The sequence below is a fragment of the Harpia harpyja genome, chromosome 16 (genome assembly GCF_026419915.1).
Source record: "Harpia harpyja isolate bHarHar1 chromosome 16, bHarHar1 primary haplotype, whole genome shotgun sequence".
NCBI lineage: Eukaryota > Metazoa > Chordata > Aves > Accipitriformes > Accipitridae > Harpia > Harpia harpyja.
In genome coordinates, this window is record NC_068955.1 from 5378788 (window position 1) to 5400849 (window position 22062).

Consider the following 22062-nt stretch of genomic DNA (forward strand, 5'->3'; position numbering starts at 1 on the left):
ACGGGGGGACAAGCCCCGGTCGAGCGGGAGCTGCGGGGGGGGGGTCGAGGCGCTGAGCCCGGAGCAGGACCCGTCCCGTCGCTCTCTGGAGGCCTTGGGGGGGGGGGGGGGTGTCCTTGCCGGTGTCCCCAGGGCGGTGGCCGTTAGGTGGCACCAGGCACCTCCTTCCAGGGACACCCCGTCCCTGTCCCCGAGGCAGGGGACACCCCTCTCCCCCGGCCCGGCCCCGGCCACCCAGTGCCACCGCCGGGGCTGGCAGAGAGGGCGGTGGGACCCTTGGTGCTGACGGGGGGGGGGGGGGGGAACGATTCCAGCCCGCCCCCACCTCCGTGGCTGTCCCGGTCCCCCCCCCACCTTATCGCCCGCAGCCGCCGCCTGCGCGGCACCGATAGCCCGGGCGTGCCCCCCCGCCTTCTCGGGCAGCCGGAGCCGTGCGGGGACCCGCTGCGGAGGGAGCGGTGGTTGTTTTTTTTTCTGCCCCCCCCCCCCCAAAAAGGGCCAAAAAAAGGAGGCGGGTGAAAATGAGCGTAAAGATCTAGAAAAAAGCCGATTCCGCCGGGTTTGGGGCGGGATTTGGGGCTCTGCTGGCTGTGCCGGGCACCCAGACACGCCCGGGGGTACCCACGGCCCAGGGGGTGCCTGGGGGAACCCGCGGGAACACTTTCTCCTTATATGGGGCGGTGACGTCACGGCGGCACTCGGAGGCCAGCGTTGAGGTCACGCGCCCCCCGCAGGGAGGTGGGGGGGAATTTCCTGGCCCCGCCCCTTCGCCCACCGTGACGCCACACCGTCACCTGCCCGCCCCGCCCACTGCAGCGCCGCGCCGCCGGCGGCCCCGCCCCCTCCGCGGCGCTGACGGGCGGCGGCGGCAGCCAGTGGGCGCGGTCGGCGGCGCGGGGGGGGCGGGGCGCGCGCCGACGTCAGCGGGGGCGGGGCCTGCGGTGCAGGTGGAGGCAGCGCGGTGCGGAGCGGAGCGGCGGCCCCGGCCCGGGTAAGGGTGGGGGGGCACAGGGCAGCCGTGGGGTGGGGGGCTAAAGGGGGATCCGGCGTGGTTGTGGGGTGAGGTCACAGGGAGTTTTGGGGGGCCCACAGTGGGGTCAGGCCGGTTATGGGGCGGGGGGGGGCTATAGGGGGGTCTGGGGCGCTCTGGGGGGGGGGGCTGTAGTGAGGTCAGGCTGGCTGTGGGGTTGGGGGGGCTACGGGGGGATTTGGGGCTCCCTAGAGGGGCCGGTAGTGGGTCAGTCTGGTTATGGGGTGGGGGGTTATAGGAGGATTTGGGGTGCTCTGGGGGCACGTGGGGGGGGTCAGGCTGGTTTGGAGTGGGGAGGTTATGAGGGGACCTGGAGTGCTGTGGGGTGGGGTCAGGTTAGATGTGGGGTGAGGGGAGGGGGGGGTGACCGGGGGCTGGGGGAGCCAGGGGGACCCATAGAGGTCAAGCTAGATGTGAGGTGCTTTAAGGTGCTCTGGGGTTTTGGGGGGGGGGGGGGTGTCAGGCTGCGTGTGGGGGACCCACAGTGAGTGAGGTGTGGGGCAGGGGGGGGTAGGGGGAAATGGGGGGTGTCCTGGGGCTGGGAGAGACCAGGGAGGCACCCGCAGGGGGTCAGGAAGCGTATGGGGCAGAAGGGGGGATGTGGGGTGCTCTGCGGGGGGGCAGTGGGGTCAGGCAGGGTGCGGCGTGAGTGTGGGGAGAATGTGGGAGGGGATCGGGTGCACGGGGGCTGTAGCAGGGACCCCGAGTGGGGTTGGGGGGTGCGTGGGGCTGAGGGGGAGGATATGGGGTGGGGAGGGCTGGGGTGCTCTGGGGGGGGCAGCGGGGGGGCCCACAGCAGGCTCAGGCTTGGGAGGTGGAAGGGGGCACAGAGGGCGCAGGGGCCCTGCCCCGCAGCAGGATCCCAACCCTGGGACTGGGGTGTTTTTTCCCCCCCACGTTGTTGTTCCCCGCTGCTGCAATAGAGGGGAAAAGGTGGGTGCAACCTCGGGGAGTGGGGGTCCCCCCACACCCCGTGGTCATGGCAGTGACGCTGGTCGTCCCTCCCTGGGAGGCGGCAGCTCCCGCGTTGGCATCTGGGTCCGGCTGTGATTTCCCGGAGGTGTCCGGTGCTCGCTGGGGGTTGTGCTTGAGCCACAGCTGGCTCAGCCCGGAGCTTTGGGGCGGCCACGCTCTGTCCCCTCTCTCCAAGACGCCGTCTGCGCCTACTGAGACGGTTCCCAAAGCTGGTGGCGGGGGCCTCCTCCTCCCATCGATACCTGTCCCGGTGCGGATTGATGCCGCGCTCAACCAAGCAGTGCTAAAAATCTCGCCATCGACTTTTCTGCACCGTTACCCGCTGCGCGGCTGCGGGAGCAGGGGATTTCTTTCGCCACATCCCCTTTTAGATGGGGTGCTTTGCGCTGACGTTGCGACCAGAGGAGCGTGCAGCGGGGCTCGGCGTCCCCGGCGGTTCCTGCAATCTCTTCCCTTCCTGAATTTCGCCCTCCTGCAGCCGTAGAGGGACGAGGGGTCGGTGAAACCTGCTCGCTAGTCCGTGCTGTGGGCTGCGCCGGGGGCTTCCCCGCTTCCCGGTGGGCTCGGCAGGTGCCACGGGGTCCGAGCCGCTGGCCGGAGTCGCGGGGTACAGCGGCTATCTTTAGGGCTGTGTTGCAATGGAGGGGTGTGCCTTGGCTCTGCGCTGCCGGCAGCCGCCTCCTCGCCTGAGGATTGCCTTACGCCGAGGCTCCCGCGTGGGAAAAATAAACATTTGCTTTGCAGGAGTGGGTGTTGGGGTGCCCTGTCCTCTGTGGGGTCTGTAGCGGGGCTGTGGGGCTGGCCCCGTCGTGGGGCTGAAGTCTAGGGTCAGGCGGTGTTGGCAGCTGCCTGCAGTGGGGTCGCTGCCAAGGCTGCTGGCCGGCCCCGCCAGCTCGGGCGGGCAGCGGCTGATGTCAGGCCACGTACGCCCCGTGCGAGGTCAGGCTGCGCAAAGGTGCGTGGGGCTGTGGGGCTGTGGTTCGGCGTGGGGTGCACCAACGGCCCCCCGGCACCCTCACACGTGCCGTGAGACCTGGTGAGCCGGAGCAAATGGCTGGGGATGGGGAAGGCTGTTGGTGCGAGGAAATCTCTGCTGCCCCGCCCGTGGGGAGCTGCCTTGGGGCATGGGAGCAAGTCAGGTTCTTGCAAGGTGCACCCCAAAACCCTCTTCATCCATCTGCTGTTCCCTTCCTAAGGCTTTAACGAAGGCACGGACGCGGCTCTGGGAGAGCTGGGGTCAGGGCTGCTGGCGGCGGTGCGCATGCTCCCCTCCGTGTCCTCTTTCTGCCGGAGTAACCCGGTTAGTCTGTGGGAGTAACTTGCACCCGCGCCAGAGCTTTGGGTGACACGGAGCTGAGGTTCCCTGTTCTGCCTAATCCTTCCTCTGCAGCCGTTGCCCTGCTCGTGCTAAATGTGCCCGTGGGTGATGCAGCTACGCCGTGCCCGTCCCCGAAATGAGGCAACGAAAACTTGTGGAGCAATTTGTGCCCTCCCAGGTGTGCGGCTTCTCTCCAAGCGCCGGGGTGTGCGTAGATGTGGGTGTCCCCCAGCTTGTCGCGGTGCTGGCAGTCCCTCCTGTTTCTCGCCCGAAGCAGGGCACGTGCTGCTTCTGCGTGTCGTGATGGTAACGGCGAGTCAGCGGCAGCAAAAAGTTCATCCGTGCATCAAACTGCTTCCCCGTGGTCGGGCTCAAGCTGTTCTGCAGGCGGCAGGGGCCTCCCCCGTCCCTTCTCTTGGCTTTGCCTTGCGCTTAAGAGAAACTTCAGGCCTTCTCGAGAGGGTTTGAAACCCTGCCGAGGAGAGAAAGTGCCTTCTCATCCGCGGCGGTGCTGCTCTGAAGAGGCTTTCCTCCCGGCACGCAGCCTGGCAGCTGCTGGAATTGCCTGCAGCCACATCTCTCTGCACCGTCCGTCCCCCCTGGGCTGGCACAGTCCTTTCGGAGCTGCTGGTGGGTGAAGATTGCTTGAAGGGTAAGGAAAATATCAGCTGTTCTCTGAGCGGGGGACTCTGAAGTTACGTCACTAATTTAATGTATAATGGAGCTTTTTCTGAGCTCCATCTGCAGCTCTTGCCCCGGGAGGAGAGCAGACTGCAGAGGGTCCCTACCCCGGAGGGCAGATACCCTCCCTTCTCTGCCCAGTGGTGTTTCACCTTTGTGTTCCCACCTGCAGGAAGAGGCTCGAGGCCGTGGTGGCTGGAAGCTTGGGGTCCAAATTGGCTCTTGGCCACGCTGGGTGCTGCGGGTTGGAGGTGTGGGAGATGTCTGAGGTGTGATTCAGGTGGGGGGGAGGGACTCGCCCACCATCAGCCTGGAGATCTCTCTCTCAGCGAGCTGCCCAGGAAGGATGGGGATGTGTCAGTTGTCCCTTTTACGCATTTTTCTTCACCTAGTGATTTGTGCGAGGCTCTGAGTCAGGCTTCGCGGAGAGATGCTCTAGCTAGCTCTCTGTGCTTAGCCTGGGACCAGCGCTGGGTGTGGGACTGCAGCCGGCGCGTGGGGACGACCCCTCTGAGCAGCCTCGCACGCTGGATGTGCCGCCGAGGCCGTGGTGGGTTCGGTTTGTGGCTCTTGGAGTCCCTTTTGCCGTGAGCACTGGGACTGTGCCGGGCCAGCCCTGGCTGAGCTGGTGGGGACAGCCAGGGTGGGCTCTCTGGGGCTGGTGGGGTCCATCCGAAGCGGCCAGCCCATCTGTGTGCTTCTCCCCACTAGAGGCTGCTGACGAACAGAGCATTTTTCTTTCCCTGGCTCTGACAGAGCAGCGGGGTCTTGAATTTGCAGGGCTGAGCATCCCAGCCTGAGCTTTTCCTGCTGATTCACCCTGGAGACAGCAGCGGGCTTCCCCTCCGGCAGCGGCCGGGTTCGGGGGGCACATCTGCTCCCCTGCCAGGCCCACAATGGATCTTCCCGCTTCATTAGGTCTTAATTAGGCAAATGCAGCAGGACCGTGTGCGAGGCCATTGCCAGGGGACACGGATCATGCGTGGAGTCGGGTACCAGGGATGCCGGCTCCCATCCCACCAGCCTCGGGGGTGTTGACGGGTTTTTTCCAGCTGGGTGCTGAATGCGGGATGAATTCAGCCTCTCATATTGTTCTCCCGGAGGACGTGTGTGCAGTGATAACTGCCTTGCCCCTCCGGCGTATCCCAACTGGCAGAAAAGCCAAGGATTAGTGAAGCGTTGGAAGGGATGCTTCACCGCTGGGCACAGCCGTGATGGCATGGTAAAGCCGCCCTGTAAACACAAAGGAGACTCTTCTTCCAGGGCAGCTGGTTTAGTACCTAAAGCCTGGGCAGGACAGTACTCTGGAAAACAAACCCAGACCCTGGGAAGATGATTAATCACATAACAATTAGGTGTAAAACGAAAGGCAGTTGCTGCCGCGTGGCAATAGCTGCAGTGGAAGGTGCCTGGGAAGGAATTTGCGGCGTTGCACAAGACCCCGCTGCCTTTGCTAGGTACAGGCACTGCCGGGAGGGCAGCGCGGTGCCAGCTGGCTCCAGCACCGAGCAGGCAGCGTGGCTTCCCCGACAATGGCAGACCAGCGCTTTACATAATCTGGGACTTGCAAAACAAGCTTGAAGGTCTGGAAAATCCTCCTGCTATTGTTGGTGCTCAAAGTTCACTGAATTTCCTGGTTTGATCTGCGGGTCTGGTTTTTGTTTTGGGACCGCAGTGGGGAAAAATGCACTTCGCACACAGAAAAGAAAAGGGTGTTTGTGGCGTTTAATCCATGCCTGCTCCTTAGATGAAACTATTTTTGTGGTTCACAAGAGGTTTTGAGCAGCTGCTTGCAGCTTTATAGGGCTGCAGAGGACTCTTCGTCTATCCAATTAGCATGGTTTGTCTCTAGTCCCCTCCTGATGCCCCCCGAGAAAATCCTGAAATATCAGACATGCAGGCACGGGGTGCCGTGGGCAGTACACACACAGGCACCATCTGGGCTCCCGGCCCGAGTGTCTGCTCAGGGGCACAAAACGCCGGGTCAAAATGGCTTTGTGTTGTCTGAGCCTCATGTGAGTCGGACCCTGCTGCTCTGGGAAGGCTCTAAAGCTGCCTCGCGCTTGCACATTTTAGGAGGAGAGGCTGGAAGGGAACTCGGGTCATGTTATTTTGCTGTGGCTCTTAGCTAGAGCTGTCTGCTGCTGCTTCCTGCAGCTTGGTGACTTGGGGGCGGCTGGGAAAACGCACCCGGGAGGATGCTGAGGCTGTCGGGAACCACCCCAGCCCCACACCGGCCTGCGGACGGCTGCGGGCTCAACGGCAGCGTGTTGCCTGGCCCCGGGAAGTGTTTTGGGGTGTAGGCCCTGCCCTTGCTCCTCCATTTGCTCATCCCAAAGCCTTTTGCCAACACAAATAAAGCCACTGATGTCCTGTGCGCTATTCAATTAAATGAACGAATCCTGTTAAAATGTTCTCCGCTCCTGTTCGTAAATAAGTGACTAAGAAACCTGCCTTTTCCTGCTGTTCCTGGGAAAGCCAGGTTTCGTAGCAAGGAATGAGGTTAAGTTCTTGCTGGTCCACTTAATGTGAGGCAAGTTTTGGCACCCTGGTAAGCGGCAAAAGAGGAGGAGGAACCCTGGCCTGACGGCACAAATACATCCTCTTATTAGAGGCGGCTTCTAGCTCCTTTCATGTAGGTAATTACATCTGGCCATGGTTGACCTGAGCTGGATTTGAGCAAGGGGGTGTGAGGCTTGACGTGTGCTGGGAGTCTTCGGGGTGACCAAGCTCTGACTGCAGCAGCGTTAAAGCACTCTTGTAGGTGTTGCAAACGAGCCAGTGCATCGCAGCGATGGGGTGGGAGACGCGGGGAAACTCTGGACTTGTTTACAGTCTGGAGAACCTGGTGTTGGTGCTGAGCTCTGCTCAGCATGGGTGGGAGCTGGGGTGGACCGATGCCTTGAAGCATCATCGTAGCCAGGGCGTTAACGCAGCTGATGCATTACAGCATTTATCATGCTGTATGTGACCTCTGTGAGATGATCCCTGCTTGGTAGCTGTCCCCCAGTTGCAGTGGTGGTTTAGCCCTTTAAGGGCTTGTATTTCTATATCTGCTTTCCAAAAACCCTTGGAGATGGGGTAAGCTGTTTGTGGGCACCTCAAAACTTGAGGGGAGCTCTTTCTCTGCATTGAGGGTCCGTATCAGACAGAACAGCACCGAGTCACCTCCCTGCATGTGCGTGAACTCAAATGCTGAGCATGGGAGCGATGGAGGGCAGACGCTGGCCTGGCCCTGAGCCATGTTGGGCTGTAACATGACTTTCTCTCTCCGTGTTGATGTTGTACTGGAGGTGCCTGTGTCTGACGTGGAGGTGAACCTCTCCCGTATGGTTGGGATCGGCCTTGGCCAATCTGCGGCTGTGAGGAGCCTCGCCGCGGGCTGGCAGATGGGGTCAGTGCTGCTTGGGGATTTCCTCGGATGCAAAGTGGAGGCTTTTAATAGCAAACGCAGTCATCTGTATCATTGCATAGCTTGAAACCTGTTCCTTAAAAATACCAACTGGCAGCTGGGATGTGGCTGAGCAAGAAGTCCACTCCTTTCAGAAATTTTTCCCTGGTTTTGAGTAAAAATGAAATAAGGTTTAAACCTATCACTGGTGATGCTAACGTGCTCATGGGTTTATGGTGCAGTTCCTCCCTGGGAGGCAGCCTGGAGAAAGCCCTGCCTTCCTTGGGAAGGTCTCTTGGCCCCATGTGACGGTCGGATCCTTCCCGGTGTGCTGTGCTGACAGATCCTGTGCCTCAGCTGGGTGCCAAGACTTCAGCCTTCTAGGAAAGGCAGCGGGGGCCGGTGTGGGTTTCCCTCGCTGCCCGCTGCCAGCCCGTGGGTGCACGGTGCCTTGCGAGCAGCGGTTGGAGGTGTTAGGGCAGTGTCCGGAGTTGCAGATGGCTCACGTCGGGGTTGCAGTGCTGCTTGATCCATCTCAGCTGCCTTTCGGTGGGAATACACGAGATAGCTGAGCACAGAATTGATCTGCGCTGCTGGCCAGGCTTTTTCCTGGTGCCGCTGGTTTTTTCTTCTACTGCTGTAGCAGGAGGCAACTGTGGTTACAGCAGCTGCCTGGCTCTGGCAGTTTGCATCTTGCCTCCTCTACAAACTGCCTTCAAATTTCTCAGCTTTCTGGCCCCTTGTTCTGGTCGATACGAGGCTGTTATCGGAGCTCAGCAAACTGTGATGATCACATCCAAGTGCTGTACCTCAAACCACCTTGCAGCGCTGGGCTGGATGAAGAAGCTCATTTGCACAGGGCGGTTAATTCTCTGTATGTTTTAATCTCCGCGACCATCTGTGTTCTTGCCTGGGCTGGGGAGATGGGAGCTCTTGGGATTTATTCCAGGAGGTGAACATGGAGAGGATTGTTTATTCTGTGTCTGCTGAAAACTGCCCCGGGTCAAAGCAGGACAGCCTCATTAGCTCTGGGAACAGTTGTTCCCGCATCCTCAGGCAAGGAGGCCTGAACAACGTGTCAGCTCCATCCTGGAGGCTCATCCTGAAAACCTGCAGGGAGGTGGCAGGGCAAAAGAAAATGGAGACCTTTCTGAATGCTTTCCAGCATACAAACCCAAACATAGAGGGTCTGTAATGGGCTTGGCTGGCATCTTGGAGGGCTGAGGTCCCTCTAAGGAAGGCTGCGTTTGTCTGGGGAGAGGTAGTGTGCTAAAGCATCTCCTGGCCACCCTAAAAGCCCTGCCCCAGGTTGTGGCAGCCGCACCAGTATGAGCCTGCCCTGCCAGTGGCTACTGCAGTCTCTGCCCTGGTGAACGCCACGGCTGGAGCTCGGATTTGAGCTTCAGAAGCTGCTGATGAGACTGGGGTGCTTGCATACAGCACCAAAGTCAGGGGACCAGTACCTATTGGTGGGCTGCAGTAGCATCTCCAGAGAGACCTGTGCAGGCTGCTGCTGACAGAGAGAAGCTTTTTTGCAAGCAACACCTGAAGTCTTCCTTGGTTTGGATTCTCACATTTGCGAGCCTGAGGCTCTGCGGCTCATCGCAGAGCCCCAACCAGGATCCCGCTGACCGCAGGCTCTGCGCATGGCACAGGCAAAGGCAGCACTTGCTGTGGGCTCTGTCCAGGAACGCCTGTCCCGTGGGGCAGCACGGCCCTGCCGAGGCTGCTGCTGACATCCAAACCCAGAGGGAATGATCCCTGCCCTATAATTAAGATCTCTTCTGCTCCTGTTCACCATACTAATGAGTACTCTCGTGGGTGTGCTCCTTGCAGCTGCTCTGGATCCTCTGCGTGGCTCAGAAGGTGGAGGTGGCTTTCCAAGAGAGCCACCTGCAAAGGGCAACCCCAAATCTCCATCCCTGTCTCACTGGGCTGAAGCTCGTGGACTGGGAACCTTTGACTGTAAAGGTTTTTTCCTGACTGCACCTTACTGGACTGCAACCTGCATGCAGTAAATTCGTCTGCCAATGTACACCACACTTGCTCAAGTGAGGAAAACCCTTCCTGCTGTTCATGCTAGCAGGGCTGGGCGAGATGGAGATGTTTTCCCAGCCTTCGGTTGAAGGATGGAGGCTGCCTCTTGAAACGAGAGCTCTCACCTGCTTGCCAGGCTCTTGACATCAGTGGATAATAACACTTAAAAACAACCAGCGCTCCACCTAAATCCTCTCCTGGTTCAGCAGTTCGGCGTTTCAGTCTCAACGGAGACTGTCAGCATTGCGGTGCATCCCAAAGGATGGGTGCAGGCTTGTGGCTGTCTCTCCGGTGCGGCAGGATGGCTGTAGAGGAGGTGCATAGTCCCGTGCCTGGTGCAGCGCGGCACCGTGCTAGACTTTCCCTGTGTGCTATGAGCACTTGTCTGTCGAGTGGGTCCCTGGACCCTCAGTGGACCGAGGATCTGGCTGGATTTCGGCACCCTGCTCGGGCCCTGGCGTGTGCCCGCCGGAGCACGGAGCCGGCCTTGCTGCTGCTGAGAGCACCGTTGCTCTCTTGAATCTCTTCATTTAGTTAATGATCCTTTTGTTGAGAGGATTAGGGTTTAGAGGCCTCTGGCAGAGTGTTAATTAAATTAAATCTATGGGTGTTTTGTTGAGTTTTTAAAGCCCACTAGAGGGCTCAGTTGGAGCCCTGTGGATTGGGGCCGGAGGCGCTGGGCTGTGTCCATCCCTTGCAGAAGTTTGCACAAGAAGTTATGTAAGGCTGGAGGAGCTGGACGGACACAGAATCGGACGGGGCCAGTCTGCAGCCTCCACACCGCGCTTGCTGCTTCTCCAGCCCGGCTCTGCCCAGGGCTCAGCAGTGCCCGACCCGTGCCGTGCTGCCCTGAGCAGCGGTCGGGGCTCTGGAGGCCGTACTCGCTGGAGCTTGGCAGGCACGGGACGTCTGCGTCACCACTTGCTGTATTATCAGCGTTAAGTAATGTTGGGCTAATGTTTTGGGGTTTTTTTATTTTTTTTCCTTCCCCACTTGGTGTTTACATTTCTAAGAAGTGGCTTAACGTGAATGTCCGGTTCCACCTTCAGTTCTGGGAAGAGTCAGACACCAAAGTTCGCTTACGTGAACTCTGCTTGCAGTGCTCATGTAAAATACAAGTGTGAGGATTTGGCTTTCTGGCTCGAGGGATTTTTCTGGCAGGTGCATGGGGTTTTTCATGTTTAGCTAGAACTCTCTATTAACCAGTGTCTCTTCTCCTTTCTCTTCTATACACTGCCCCGTGATGGATTTTGGTGCCTTGCCTGCGTGGTTTGCCTGGCTGTCTCATCTCTGGGTAAGTAACTGCTTCATTAGATCAGCGAGAGGAAATAGCTGAAACGAATCACTTGGACTTAAATAATGAACTGACCTGTTTATTGTGTCTTACACTCTGGAGCATTGATTGTTATCAAACAGGAGGATTTATCTTGTGTGTGTGTGACGATTTTGGATATTGAAAAGCGCTTAATATAGCAATTTCCAGGCCAAATTTATAACATGAAAAAGCCCCCAGCAGTAGTTTTCCTGCCAGCCTGGGCTGCGGAGTGCTGACCCGGTGATAAAAGCACACCAAGTGCCAGCAAGTGAGCAAATGGAAGTGAAAACGTTTTTGGTAGTGGAAAGCAATACTCCCTGTTTCTCCCCAGATGCCCCCTGACAGCTGTTGATGGTAAATCAGTGCCATGGTTGTGTAAGGGACTCTCTGAAGGCCGGAGTGCAGCGCTGGGCTGGCTTCCCCTTTGCAAACCTGCGGATGTGCGGGGCTTTGCAGGGCACGGAGAGGAGCCTGAGGCCCTTCTGGCAGGAGAGGAGGGGAAATGCGTGTCAAGCTTGGAGAAGTGTGGCAGGCACCGATGTTTCTAGCTTCCGTTCAGAGAGATCCTGCTTTGCGTAGGGGGAAAATTATCCTGGTGGGGTGGATTCTTATGGTTTCCCAGCAGAGGTTTGGTGCCTGCCCCCAAGGCTGGCTGCAAGGTGCTGTTTGTGTATTAAGGCCTCTCAAAATAAGGGGTGTGTGCTCAGGGTGGAGGAAAGGAAGGGGTCTCTGCTTAGTAAAGCTGGTTCTCTGGATGCAGTGGTGCCTTTGCGTTGAGGTTGCTATCTCTGGAAACTTCAGAAGTTTTTAATTTACTTTTTTTTTTTAAAATATAAAGTATCTTCCTGCTAAGCTTTCCCCTTTCCTGTCCATCACCCCCCCTTCCCCAGTAATATCCTCTCCTCTCCCAGTAACGGAAAAGACTGAGTGTATTTAGAGTGCGTTCAATGTACTGCCAGTCACTGATGAAAGACTTGAAGGGAAAGCAGAGGAAGGTTCTGGGAACGGATTGCTTTATTCTTAAACTCAGCATTATTATACAATGCCTCACAGTGGAGGGCAGGAGAGATGAATCAAATCCAAGCATAAACCTGTTGTTCTTACACAGAAGTAAGTGAAGCACTATATTTGGAAGCTGAGCAGCTGTCTCCTGTTCTGAATGAGCTGTTCTTTGCTACCAAATCTCTAAAAGAAGGATCATTAATTACCTAGAGAACCTGCCTTGATCAGAGTTGCTGAGCTCCCATCCCCACCAAACACCCAGCAGTCATTTGAATGCAGAATAAAGCTCCTCTGCACAGAAGGTGTAGCTGCCGAGAAATGCAGGCTGGCAGTGTGCTGGCTGGGAGCTCGTATTTGGAGCAAAATGCAAGTGCTTACTCGTGTGACTGTTGGAGTGGGTTAGCAAGAGGCATGTGCAGCAGCTATAACTGTCCAAGGCTGGCCAGGGTGTCCCAGACCAGCTGAGCAGCAGCAGGATCTTGGTCCTTTGTGCTTGAGCAGACCTTCAGGACAGTCACCCATCTGGTTATCGCTGCGTGACAAGTCTCTGGTCAGGGGTGAATTTCTTCCTTGGGGAAAGCTGGTACCCCAAACAACCCCTGGTTTGCTTTCCCCAGAGCAGTCTCACTGTGACTTTTGTTTGCATGAGTGGTCTGTTGTCTTTCACGTACTGCACAGAGGGTAGAGAATTGCATTTGAATGGTCCTGCTTATTATAGGCTTTTGGGGTTTTGACCCTGATACGAGATGAAATTTGCTGCTTGCTGAATAGTTGGTATTATTCTTGGTCAGCAAACAAGAAAGCTAAGTGGTACCTTGTTAGCGATGGCAAAGATAAAGGTTGTGTGGTATAGTTTCACTGGATCAGGGACAGCCCTGACCTTCACCCATCAGAGAAAACAGCAGGGTCAGGTTGCCTTTCCATCTTTAAGCCTGGCTTATCTCTTAGGTAAACATAAAATGCATAGGAGCTGTAGTAAGTGAATCTCCTCTCCTGGCCTGATAAGACGGTTGGGGCATCAGTTCTAAAAGTAACACACCAGCAGCTTCCACGGAGGGACGTGCTGTGAGAAGCTGGAGGGCAGAAACCATGAAGAAAAATGCTGAAGATGCAAGTGGAGCCTGTGACGTTTGAGGTTGTGCTCTTGACCTTCAGCTAAGATTCACATATGTTGCCATTATTTGAAGCCTGTCAAGAAATCCGAGGTGAGGTCATGCGTGCTGGCTGAAAAAATGATCAGAGCTATGTTTGTGGCAAAGGAGCTGGTAAGCACAGTGTGTCCGTTAACGGGCTGCTGCTGGGCCATGTCTTTCCATACTTTGGCATCGGTGATGCTGGGAGCCACGTGTTGGCTTAGTTGATCTTAGTTTACCTGTATGTGAAATTGTTTCTTTCTGTCCCTTAATTCATGGGTCACCTAGAGAAGGGCATTCCTTCGTGAAGCTGTTGAACAGCAGTTGTGTTGTGAACTCGGGTCTCCCCTTAATTCTTATTCACGTACAGCTCAAAGAGGACGAACAAATAAGGTCTCCTTTTCCACCTTTCAGTGAGATTTTCTGCTTTGAACCTCTCCTGGAAATGTGGTAGCAGGGTATCTCTTTCGCTTGTCCCACCCCTTCAGAAGAGACCATCGGAATCTGATGCGGTGTCAAGTTCTAGGGCTGGCTTAGCTCAGTGGTTTCACTTTAGCGCTTTGTAAGGCGGTGAAATAGTTCTCATTGTGGTGTTTAAAATAGCAGTGCTGCCTTCTGAATTACCATCTAATTAAATGAAAGCAAAAACTCAAAAGCAAGTGAGCTTTCTGCACCTCTTGTTGCATAAGAAAAGCTGTTTTAGTTGACCTAAAAACCAACATTGAAAAACAGGCTAAACAGAGATGCTTTCCTCCTAGCTCTGTCAGCAGTTTGTAGCAGTTGCTACTGTTCTTGGAGAGCCATTCATGCAGTGGCAGCTGCAAGCCCTCTTCAAAACAGTTACTCCTTTGAGACTTGCTTCCCTTGTGCTTGATGGTTGGAGGAACCCTGCTGTGGAGACAAATAATTAGAAATAAAAGATGGCAGCTTAATGATTATTAGCTTCTTTCTGATGCAGTCTGCAGTGAATGCAGGGGTAAGATCCGGCTAGCGTGCATCTCAAAGCTGTTGCTGCATCTCTTGCTCAAAAGATTTACCGTGCACACCGTGTTAACTTCCAGCCTCTGTGGACCTGCAGAACGCGCTGAACTATTATTATTTATTTCAGTAAGAAACCTTTTTGAGGGAGGATGACTCTTGGCAATTAACTGTGACAATGGCAACAGTTCAGATGAAGCATGCTTCCTGCTCTCTCCTCCCTGTGTCTCCATCCATACCCACAGCTTTCCTCTACAACTTCTGATTTCCCCCCCTCTCCCCTCCCCCAGTACTTGGATTCTGCCTATAAATCTGAACCGCTTCAGGTTTTCTTTATAAAACAAGCATGGAAAGATACGACCTTAATTGAAGCCTCAAAATGCCTTATTTTGTAAAGCTCCAGAAAAACTGGCAGCAATGTGATGCTATCCTCTGGGATTTTGTCCTATTGATAGTAATCTTTTTGAAGCTGGTATCCATGACTGCCAGTTTCAAAGGTTAATATACTGCATTTCAACCAAGCTGAGAAGTCTTTTTTAAAATTTGTGATATGGAAATGTGTACCAATTAATCATTGCACACCTGCAGAAATGCCCCTCTCAGCAGACTTTGGCTGTGATGTATTAGGTTGTGGAATCATCTGTAGAAAGGACTCGGGGTGATGAGTCTGATCCAGTTAGTAGCTTAAGACAAACCCTGCAAGGTCCAAGGAGATAGCAGGTAAGAGAAACAGCACTGAACAAGGCGGTGCAGAGCTTCAACTCTTACTTCTGGAAGAAATTAGGTAGCCCGTGCTCTGTTTAGAAGTTGTATTTGCTCTCCATAGATAAAGTCTCAATTAAATAAATGTTAGGTCTTGCCAGGTGTCCCTCACTGATGTGCAGGTCTAGCCTGCAATAACGAACGGCTGTCAGTTGTCTAGTGCTGGGGTCACAGCTTGGGTGAATTTGCTGCCCAGCCTTTGGATTACAAGTGATGTGTTAGTACAGACTAGAGGGCTCTCCACCAAGTACCTAGCTCTAACTTACTGCTGGGTACCTATTGGTCCTAAATAAACGCTGACCTTGAAACTTTCCTTCCCTGAACCAAAGAGCTCTTGAGCAGTTTGAAGCCAAGGGATGCTCTTTGCCTAAATTGAGAGTGTTACAGTATGGAGTCAAATCTGTGCTTGAGCAGCCCCTTGTGAAAGCTTCACCTAACCGGTGCCTTTCTGGGGAGAAGCTGCAGTTCAAAAAACACCTACCTGGTGTTATTTAAATAGACCAGAGCTTCTTGCTGCAGTTTGACTTCTCATCCATGCAAGGAGTAAACCTGCCAGTGACATCCTTTGTTTGGGGTATGGCTCTTCTGCTTCCCTGCCTTAGCACTGGTCCCTAGGTGGCACTAACTGTTATTTTTGGGTTTATTTCAACAAAGGCTGCATAGCTGAGCTTGTCCCCCGCTGAAGTGACAGCTGCGTCTCTGGCCAAGCTGGCTGTTTGTGTTTGGTTTAGGAGGCTGGCGCAAGGGCTTGAACTTCCTCCTGCTGCCCAAACAGAAGAAGTTTCCAGCAGCGTCTCCTGGAATTTATTAACAAGGGGCAGGGAGTCAAGCGCTCTCTGTGAGCATGCTCCTCTGTTTTTAGTTGTGTCTTCTTTTCACTAAGACTGCTAGGGAATGAAAAACTGGTAAATGCTTGAAATAAGGGAGAGCTTGCGACTTGATGGAGGTCAGCATGCCGTTGGGCCGGCTGTCTCTCTTGCGACGGCTCTTTCCATGGTTCAGTCCGTTTCTCAGGCTGTTTCTGGAGCTCAGGCTCATGCCACACGGATTCTGCCTTTTCCTGAGCCTGCACTACTTGTATTCACAGCATCGCCTGTAATCTATTCTCCAGGTTTTCTTAAGCACTTTCTAGATCCTTTAAGTGCAGCCACTCATGTGTTTAGTACTTCCTACCCATACTTAAGGGGAAGAGTATTTCTCTCTCAATGTAGAAACATTCACTGTATGAAAACTGGATCCTGCAAGCTGAAGCTGACCTCCTCTAATCTTTAAACGGTGCATCCTGGCAGAAATGTGCTTTACGCATCATCTCTAAGCCTTGGAACAAAGCTGGCTTTCCAGGGAGCTGTTCTTCCCTGTACTGGCACACAGCCTGGAGAGAGCTGATGCTCCTCTTCCTCTATTTTATTCCTCTTTCTTCTTGGAACTAGTCTGCTGTGCTGCAAGACACCGCCTCGACTGAACATCAACTTCATGCAAACTGATGAAACCCATGATGGGAGCTTTTTGCATAAATTAACCAGATTCTGGGTGGATGAAATTCCTAGGTGTACAGGCTTAGTTGCCCAGCTGTCCCTTCTGCCTTCCCCATCTCCCTAAAAGGCATCTGCATAAGCCAGCCTTGTACTAAAAAGATGTAGTGGCTGGAAAACTGGATTCTTCTGCCCACAAGAAAGAACGTGCGGTTTTAGTTTGGCAACAATGGCCTTCAAAGGGTGCAACTCCTGCTGTTAAAACAACCAACAAAGGAAAACTCTCCAGTAGGAAACCACACAGAAAAGGATAGGAGAAGCAGCTTGGATTTAGCAAAACTGGAGGCTAACTGCCATGATGCCAAGTGGGGTTACAATAGCAAAATTACTTAGTCTCTTTAACTATGGAGGGTGCTGCTTGGCCCTTTAATAACTGGCTCAACAATGAATTGATTGTTGGTTTTGGAGAGTGCTGTGATGGGCTGGACTACATTTAATCTTTGGTTAAATACTTGATACAGAGCCAGGTGAATGTGGATGTTCCAGGTTGCCTTCACCTGCACACACATGTTGTAGCAAAGTGGTGCAGCGTGTTCTAGTTCTTTGTGAAAATTTCTTGAGTTTGCAATTCAGCCTGTCAGAGGCTTTTTCTGGCAGTGAATTCTGCTGTGCCTGCCACTTTGTGTGCTAAATCGAGGGGTGAGCAAGGGAGAAATGCAGCGTTAGCTGAAGCACCCCTTCCTTCTAGGTAAATCATTTACCTGAAATATTTTTGTTCTAGATCACTGTTGTACAGTAAAACGAATCTTGTGAAGTTGAAGGGAGATTTCCTTTACACCTCATCCTGGCCTTCTGCTCTCAGCCAGATCAGCACTGCTGATGGTGACAGTAAATCTCGAAAGAGGAGCCAAGGGCAGAGGGCCAGTAGCTGGCAAAACTGAGCCACCTGCTCTCCTCCCACCTTGTTTGCTCTTGTGAAATGGCTGCTGCTGCTTTGGAGACTCTCACTTGCTAGCAAAGTGTGTGAACGTGGCACGTAAACTGAGTATGCCTATTGTATGTACACATATGTATGTATAATATAGACACAATGAGCTTACTTGGAGCAGTAGTGGATAAATGATTCAGTTGACCAGCTTAATTTCTTTGCTTTCCTAGAACTTGGTGTAATCCTGAGTATTTCTCTTCACCTTAAATGCTGCTTGTTTTGGGGGAGGGAGCACCGATACCAGTGTGATGTACAATTCCTTTGTTTAGATTGGGAATTCCTCATGTAGAGAAGCTCCTCGGGGTGAGGAGAGCTCTGTGCAGTTTATTCTTGTGCCAGTAATGCTCTAGGCACAGCGTTCACCAGCACTGTTGTAAATTGGGAGCCCTGCTTTACAACTAATCCTACCAGTAGTGCATCCTGCAGGAGCCTGCAAAGCACTGGATCACCTTACAAAGGATTTTTTTTTTATGAAGAACTTACTTGAGCTGGATTTAATCTACTGTCTAGATGCTCTTAAGATGCTAGAGTGTGTACTTCTGAGCTGCTTGCTAGCTGCATGAACATTGAACAGGCAGAGGGTAGGGTTTGGCATTGTTCTCTGTTGTGACCCAGTTGATTTGCACTGCCTGAGTCCATCGGGATCTGAGCGCTCACCGAGTGGCCTTTCAGCTTGCAAGGAACAGCTTCTGCCTTAGAGACCACAAACACATGCCTAAAATGAATATAATTCCTCTCCTTATTCCTATATCCAGCACTTGAATACCAAGAAATCCTGACTTATTAAAATAATTCTCAGTCTCTAATTGACTCCTATAAAGCGACTTAAACCAGCTATAACTGGAAGAGTTCTTTAAATATTTGCAATCTGGGCTTGGCACGGGGCAAACTGTTCTTATAGTGAAGAATTTAAGAAATTTCCATTACTTCCTATGGGATTTCAGAGGTCAGTTTGGGGCCGTGTAGGAAGGAAAAGGTTAGAAGCTAAGCCAGCGATTTACAGCAGAAGTGTGGTGTTGATGGCGGTATTTCCATATGCAGAAGAGTGTTGGTTTTGTTTTTTTTTTTTTTTTCGTTTTTCCTTTTTTCTGCTCCCTACAAAAGGATTGCTTTGGCTTAGGTTCAAATCACCCTGCCCCAGAAGAACATTTTCAAGGCACTCTCATGGCACAGACCATGTGCCTCGTTTCATGTTTGATGACTACTGCTCTTAAGTTTCTTCTGCCATTTGAACTCTCAGCTGTTTGTTTGGAGTCTGAAGAGGTAACAGCGTCCTTTGCCCTCGTGCACAGCATGTATGGCAGCTTGCACTAGTGCTCCCTGTGGATAAATGCTTCACCTGGGAAATAACGGCTCAAAATACAGGAGCTGCTGCTCGCTGTACTCAGATGCTGGCAGATGGAGTTGGGGATCATCTGGTGATCTGAGCATGGTGGATGACGTGCTGTGTGGTGTTAAATCACCGTTTTGATGTGAAGTTTTCGTTGCCCTGGTCTCTTCGCCATGTAATCTGCAATCTGCTGTTGGTCGGCGTGTGTGCATGTTATGATGAAGCAGTGTGGTTTTGTTTGCTTGTTTTTCTTAATTACAAGAAGCTGTTGCCAATCCCTTGCATCCAAAAACTGTGGCTTCTTTGCTCGGTGGTTTTCTCCTTAAGTCCTTTGGACTCGCATTTCCTCTTCTGACACAGTCTGTTTTCAGCCCGTCATGGGTGAGCAGTAGCAAAGGCAGCAGTTATTGTGGTGGGCCAGCACCAAACAGCTGAGCCTCCTCCATTCACAGCCTGGGCTATTAAAATGTCTTAATTTAATGCCTTGGGGAGTGAAGTCAAAGCTTCAGGGCATGTTTCAGGGGAACTGCCTGTCCCTGGTGTAGGAGCAGCGACTTACAGCCGCCAGACCTTTCCCAGCCTGTGTCTTTGAATTGAACGTGCTCATCTGAGTCCAAGGAAACCACCAGATAGTCCAGATTTAAGGCAAAAATACCTCTCTTCCCTCCCATTAAGGGCTTTTTTGCCAGCAATCTCAACGCCAAGACAAGAGGGGAGCTGCCCCGTTCTGCGTGTTTTGGCAGAGCCAAGTGTCATAGACATATAGGGGAGAAGGGGTAAATAGCTGTGAGAAGCATGTTAATTTTTCTAGAAAATTGGCTTTGTTTGGCTCCTATTTAGCACAAGTGTCCCTAGTGTGTGAGTGTTCCTTGCTAGGTTGGTACTAGTGAGGGCTTTGGCATGAGCCCAGCCAGGGCGCGTGTCAGCCCAGGGTGTTACCTGCCGATGAAGAGGTAGGATGGTTGCTCTTAATGCAAGCAGAATAATGCGCCTGATAGCTTAATTCTCTTTGGGAGGCAAATGGAGACGCCCCGGTGCCCTGTGTCTTTTGGGGTTGTGTAAATATTTGAGAGGGATTTGGTCCCTCCCCCGAGCTGGTCAGGCTGGCGTACTGGCAGCAACCTTGCTGGAGCCCCATGAAGTGCTGACAAGAAGCTGGGGAACGTTTTGCTCTGGTGTATGTAGCAGGGAGAGCTGGACAGCTCTAGTTGACAAAAATAACTTCTTATAATTTGGCTGTAGGTGAGGAAAAGCCTCACCGTGCTGTTATGTGCACAGTTTCAGAGTGGCGCGCAGGTCAGTCTCCTCTGCGCGGTTGGACCGGTGCTCCTGTTTTTGCACGTTCACCAGCACGGCTGTGGGCTTTGCTTGTGGACGAAGCACTCGCCATCTCAATTGTAGCTTTATCGGCCCGGCACCCCCTCGACTGAGCCCAGTACCTGTTCGGTTCCTAATGGCCTTGTGTTTAAAAAAAATAAAGAAAACCCCAACGCGCCCCCTCCCCCCCGGTTCTCCCTGCTGAGATGGGCCACAACTTTCTCTGGGAGACAGCGAACTGTATTTAAAAATCTAGGTCACGGAGGGAGGGGATAGCCGCCCGCTGCCGCTCGGCGTTACCGGCAGGCAGGGCCCCTCCTGCCCCTTTCGTACCGGTTCCGGGCGGTGCCAAATGACGGCGGCCCCTTCCCCCCCCCCTCCGCCCCGGTATCGGTTTAGCGCCGGGCCGGCGGCGGGCGAGGGGGGGCTGCCGGTAATCCTGTCAGTTCAGCCTCCCCCTCCCGGGGCGCGGGGGGTGTTTCTCCGCCGGGCTGAGGGAGGCGGCCGAGGCGGGGCAGGGCCGCGGTCCCTCAGGGCCGGGGCGGCCCTGAGGGAGGGAAACGGCGCGCAAGGGAGGGCGGGGGGGGGGGGGGCTCTGAGGGGGCGCGCGCTCCCGCTCCCCCCACCCTCCCCGCCAGCCGCGGTTTTCCCTCAGCCAATAGCGAGGCGGTGCTCGCTCCCCGCCTCCCTGCTCTCGGCCAATGGGAACTTACTACAGTGTTGTGGGTGGGGGCGGGGCCGGAGAAGGTGGTGGGGGGGGGGGGAGGGTGCAGAGCCGCGGGGCGGGCGGCGGCGGCGGCACTCACCGGAGCGGAGCGGGCTGGGCTGGGCCGGGCCGGGCTGGGCTCGGCGCGGACCGGAGCGACCCCCGAGGTGCCGCACCGGCGGGGATCGGCGGGGCCCGGCGGCCGCGGGCGCGCGCGCGCCCTCGGCGGGCGGGTAAGTGCGCGCGGGAGCGCGTGCGTGTGTGCGCGTGCGCGCGTGCGCGCGCGCACGGCGCTATCTGTGCGCGCACGGGTTTTGCGCGGGGCGCGCGGTGTGTGTGCAGGCGGCGTATCGGTGCGTGCCCGCGATCTCGGTGCTGTCGGGGCGTGTATGTATATGTGTGCGTGCGTGTGCGCGGGGCCTCTGCACGGTGTGCCTGCATGTGTACGGCGTGTGCGTGCATGGGGTATCTCTGCCTGCACACGCTGCCTGTGTTCGTGGGTGCAACGTGCGTCTGTGTCTGCACGGTGAGCGTGTGTGCGTGCATGGTGTGTGTGCACCGTGCTTCTGTGCGCGTAAAGGATACGCGTGCATGGGGCGTGAGTGTGCACGCCTGGTCTGCACAGTGCCTGCATCGGCACTGTGTGTGTGTGTGTGTGTGCGCGGTGTATCTGGGGTGCGCGGTGTGGTCTCTGCACGCATGCACAGCGTGTGTGTGTGTTTGTGCACGGTGTGCCTGTGTGTACACAGCGTGTGTGTGTGTGCACGCAGCGTATCCGTGTGTGCACAGCGCGGTGTGCGAGCTCTCCGTGGGGGTGCATGTGTCATGGAGAACTGCAAGCCGAAAGGCTGAGGCTCAGCCAGAGACAGGTTCTGCAGGAGGCGAGAAACTGGGGGGGGGAAGGATAGCGGGACGGGGGGACACAACACAGGGGAGCTGGCACCCGGTGTCACCCCCTTGCTGGGCAGGGGGTGCCTGGGGCTGCCGGTGACCGAGCCGGGGTCCCCAGCTCTGCCCGGAGTCCATTGTGCAGGAAGAGGAGGAGGAAGGAGACATGGCGGGGAAGAGCTCCGAGCTCTGCAAACTGTCGGGGCCCCGCTCGCCCACCCGTGGGATGAACGTGGGTGCCGTGGTCTGGCGCTGGCCGGGCAAAGGCTCTTTCCAGGCTGTGCATCCCGCTTCCCTCTGAATTTCAGCTCATGAAAACACCTTCGCCTGCTGGGAAGCAATGCTCTTCAGCTAAAAGGATTTTCTGCCAAGGCGTGTTTTTATTTTTTATCTCCAGCAAGGCAACGTTTACAACAAAAATGACTCCAAAGGGCCTGGAATGAGTTAAAATCGCACCTTGACCACATCTGTGAGTGCCGAGTCTGCAAGCGTCCCGAGTGCAGTCGCTTAAGTGTTTCTTGGGGAAAAGGATCTTGCTCTCCCTTTGTGCACCGAGGGGGCTGTATGTGGTTTGGGGGGGCTGGTTTTGGGCAGGGGCTGGCAGCCCTCCCAGCTGTGGGTGCGTAAGTGTTTATTTAAGAATTGCATGTCCAGCTGTAAAGAGAAAATTTCTTCGAGACTGTCCAAATTCTGGGGCAGGTGTTGTGCTAGAAATTGTAGTTCAGTTATAATTCAATTC

The 22062-nt window shown here is 54.8% G+C and overlaps 1 protein-coding gene across 4 annotated transcripts in view; it reads left to right on the forward strand.

Moving 5' to 3' along the window:
- Positions 1 to 875: 875 nt before the first annotated feature.
- Positions 876 to 22062, forward strand: part of EPB41 (erythrocyte membrane protein band 4.1) — a 97352-nt gene continuing 76165 nt past the window's right edge. Inside the window, exon 1 of one of the 4 annotated variants that reach the window (XM_052811106.1) lies at positions 876 to 991. The gene's annotated coding sequence lies outside the window, so the exon portion shown is untranslated. Of the gene's footprint in view, positions 992 to 10548; positions 10727 to 20590; positions 20669 to 22062 lie in introns of those variants that run through there. The other 3 variants (XM_052811091.1, XM_052811088.1, XM_052811090.1) reach the window with 3 other exon arrangements.